Source organism: Orcinus orca, chromosome 14, assembly GCF_937001465.1.
Source record: "Orcinus orca chromosome 14, mOrcOrc1.1, whole genome shotgun sequence".
Taxonomy (NCBI): Eukaryota; Metazoa; Chordata; class Mammalia; order Artiodactyla; family Delphinidae; genus Orcinus; species Orcinus orca.
The window spans coordinates 21,015,022-21,019,602 of NC_064572.1; positions in this window are offsets into that span (position 1 = coordinate 21,015,022).

Below are 4,581 nucleotides of genomic sequence, written 5' to 3' on the forward strand. Positions count from 1 at the left end.
CATGTAAGGTTTATGATTGGATAAAGGTTTGGTTTCATTCCAAGCATAGAAATGGGTTTAGAAGACTTCAACTTCCTGTCTCCTAACTTTCCTGACCACAAATATTTTTTATTGTAAGCCATGAAAGCAAAGGGTTATTTAATAAATTAACACTTCAAATGCCTTTGGTTCAACCCTTAGTTCTAAGCTCAATTATTGGCCTCCTGTTCATTTAGCTCAGGCAGTTCATCCTGCCTTGCCTATTTTTAATTCCTCCACCTAAAAAGCTTTAGTTCCTATCCTTGCTGTAGTTTATGGTTTTACAATGCTTTATTGAATTGCTATATTGTAATATTTCTGCCATTTTCCCCGCCCCCCAAATAATCCTTTATGAAGAAGCATGGACACAGTGTGGAATGCAGTGAGGTAAGCGCAGCAGTCTTTATAGCATTTTACAAATTTCTCCTGGTATCAGAAATCACAAAATAATCACATTTAAAAAAAAAAACAGCCTAGCCCCTTGCCTGCAGGACAATGCATGGTTTTTTATTAAAAGAGGAATTTAAATTCCTTCTGTGCACAGACTGTTTTAACTATAAAGACTTAGAAAATTAATTTTTGCCTATAATGTCTTATAGATAATACTATAAAAATAGTTCCTCTTTAAGAAGCATATCTCATGCAAATATCAAAAAGCCTTTTATCTGTGTTCAAGATATCTTGTTCTATTTCTGTCCCTTGTTCCCTTCTCTTAGCAGAAGATCAGACTTCGAGAGCCCTGAATCTCAGAACTTGCTGCTGGAAGGTAGAGCCCAGGGGCTGGCCAGAGGTTGAGCTGCTGGACAGACATGTGACAAGCAGAGAGACTGAGGGTCCCAGCTGAACTTCCTGCTCTGTGCTGAGCACTGCGCCAGGTGCTGAGGCAGAGGAGTGGTGGATTCAAAGGGCAAGAGAGACGGGGTTCCAGCCAGAAAGATCACGAAAGCATAGTGCTGGAGTAACAGACTAGGCCCGCAGTGCAGCATGAGAAGAGAGGGAAGGAGGTAACATGTTTTAAGCAGTATTGCCCCAAACTTCCCTCCCTCATCAACCACCTTCAGGATTCTTGCACATCCTAGTACCACCCATATTTTTTTTTCTAACATTTTTCTTTAAATGATTCACTTTTTTATTTTAATTTAGATTCATCCTCAGCAATAATACTGGTTGAAGTCACTGTTTAATGTGCTTCTATATATATTTTCAAATATATATAAGTTAAGTACATGACGATTAAAATTTTTTTAATGTTTCACCTGGGCATCCCTAAAAATTACCTCAGGTATACCATCAGTCATTGCCGCAGCACATGGTGGGAAACCCTGCTGTTGTGGACTAAATGTGTTCCCCCTCCCCAGAGCCACATGTTGAAATCCTAATGCCCCATGTGATGGCGTAGGAGGTGGAGCCTTTGGGAGATAATTGGGTCATGAGTGTGGAGCTCTCATGGATGAGATTAGTGCCCTTGGAAGAAGAGACAGGAGAGCTTGCTCTGGCTTTCTGCTCTCTGCCAGATGAGGACCAGCTGTCTGTCTATGAAGCAGGTAGCAGGCTCCCACCAGACACCGAATCTACCAGCCCCTTGATCTTGAACTTCTCAGCCTCCAGAACTGTGAGAAATAAATTTTTGCTATTTAAACTGCCCAATCTGTGGTATTTTTCTTCTAATAGCCTGCCCTGATGAAGACGCCTGCCTTAAGATAGAGAAGAAACTGGAAAGGGGAAGGGATGAGAAAAAGATGGCTAGTACTTGGCATTTGTAGAAAAAGAATCTCCAAGTTGTGTCTGGTGGCGATGGGGACTTCCCATCCGTGTGTGCGTGCGCACACACGCACACACACACTGCAAATGAAGCGGCCTCCTTCCCCGTCTCATGGCCTTCTCTCCCCAGAGCAGACCCCAGGAGACCTGTCACCCAGACCCTGTAAACTTATACTGCTTGACAGATTGCTGGGCCTGGATAGATCTGCCCAAATCCATTGTGATCCACTAGATCACCCACCCAAGCACAGATCCTATCATTGTAGTCCACAGGATAAGCTTTCTTTCATCGGGAAGAAAATCAGTGCTCATTTTTACATTCAGCTGCTATCAACATAGTAAATTTCTTGCCCACAAAGGATATGATACCTATCCATGCCCCAAGTGTTGGACATTTTGATCTGTTAACTTCTGATTTCTGATTAGCTAGTTTCTGAAGTCAACTATGGGATCGTGAAAAGAGCCAGGTTATGGAGTCAGCCCAGACCCTGACCAGATGCGTGATCTTGGGTAAGTTACTCAAATCCGATGACCCTCAACTTCCATATCTGTAAAATGGAGATGATGATGCATACATCTAATAACTTCCTTTTTTGGTGGGGGAAGAACAAAATACCTAGTGTACGTAGTAACGAAATGCCTGCCATAGAGTTTGAAATCACACAGTAAATACACTTTTAATATGAACTTTGCAGCCATTAGAAATGACAAAATCATAGTAATGGAGACTATACAAGCAATAGCAAAAAATTCTTAAGATAATTTTAAAATATTTCAAATATTCCAATATTTCAATTTGCTGTATTACAGTGTCTGTGTGTGTGTTCCCTCTAATTTCACATAAGAAAATTTATGCATATGTATGTACAAAGACAAAAACATGGAAAAATAATTTTCATGCATTAGGGCTGAGATACAGTTTGAAATTAAGAACATTAGCTCTTAAACTGGGCTTTAATCCCAGCTAGGCCACTTCCTAAATATATTGTCTTAGCTAAATTACATAGTGTCTCTAAGCCTTAGTTTCCGTTTCAGAAAAATAGGGATATTAATAATAGTATCAACTTCAGAGGTTGGTTTAGCTGGTATCCGTAAATTCTGGTCTTTAGTAAATTCACAGTAAATAGTACTGTAATTAGGTGGTAGGATTATGGTGATACTTGTACCTTTTAAGAAAGGATCACTGTTCAATAATAGAAACTTCCAGTGGCCAAGTTACAACTGCATTCACTGAGTTGCTATTGTTCAACCCCAGAGTTGTACTGTGGGAAAGAGAGCGAAGAGCAAAGGCACCACTACCACCACTAGGCTGCCGGGTCAAGGCTAACCCGCACCTGGGCCGCTTGTGACCAGCCAGAGGGAAAAAGCTGCTCCTCCCACCTGGCCCAGTCAAATAGGACCTAATAACCCAGTGCTTTTTTCTCACACAGAACAAATACATCTGGAATATCCCTGAGCTGTGTCTCTACCACTGCCACTTCCAATTTTACTTCAAGCTACATTGGAAAATTTTAAATCCTCTTCAATTTGGGCTGCTTTTATTTGTATTCAGACTAAGATAGAGTGTGTATGCCAGGGGACAACTTGACCATTAAAAGAAATTCTATTTGACTGCATATATTTTTATCAATTTGGGAAAGCTATCAAAGCAGGCATTTTCACTTAAAAGCTTACAAATGAAGCTGATATTATCTGGTTGGGGGAGGGCTAGGGAAATCACTAGAGCCAAAAAAAAATCTTTTTGTGTATCAATTTCACATTGCTGTTGTCATGTACAGGATGTATATTCAAATGCGTTTGCACATTTCTAAACTGATCATACATCAAAATTAGAGCCATATTGTTCCTTTTACAGCGAAACTGTTTATATAGGAAATATTGTACCAAACATTCCCTGCCTCCACCCTGGCTTGTGACTGATTGCAGAGTGAGATAAAAGCACTTATGTCCACAAGCAGGAGAAAGCCTATATGCATGCAAGAAATCAAAAGAAGGTGTGATTTTAACACAAACACTGTTATCAACCAAAAAAAAAAAATTACTAGAGTTTATGCAAATTCAAAGGAAACAAAAAGCATATACTTATACACTGACAGTTTGAAATTTAGGGCTTGGGTTTGATAACGGTAGAATTTAGTTTGGTACAGTTCAAAACAGCCCCTGGATGCCATTTTATTTCCATGTGACCATCTGAATTAGAGTTCTTTACAAGAGACAGATACGGCCCACTAAGAGGAATCCATTTCCTAATTCACTATAGGAAATGGTAATTAAAGCTGGCCACTGGTTCTTTAGTGTATTCTCTAGAAGGGCTGTGTTGGTTTCAAGTAAGTGCAGCCGAATTTTCCCTCCTCCACACTCAGCCATTTTTTTCCATCTTCTTTTTGCTTCAAAAACTTGCTCCAAGTACAAAGTAAAGTGGGAAGTTGGCAGTTATCCTATAAATCCGGGTTATGTTGTTAGGTCAACAAAATTGTAGATTTGATGGAGCTTAAAGGAATTTTAGAGATTATCCTATTCCACAGCTTTCAAACTTTAAATATTTTGTTAATGAAATCATATGTAGAACTCCAGCATATAAATTAGGTTTTAACAGTATTTCACTAGTATAAATTTATTTAAACAGCAAGCAAGAAATAGTCCTAATTTTAACATTTATCGTTTATAAAGTCAACAAGTTAGAATGAAAAGACTGATTTGATAAATCCAAAATATTGAAATTTGGGATTATGAATGATAGTTAAGAGTCTTATACCTGCCTCAGCATCTGGTTTGCTGCTGTTGAGAACATCATTTCTCACA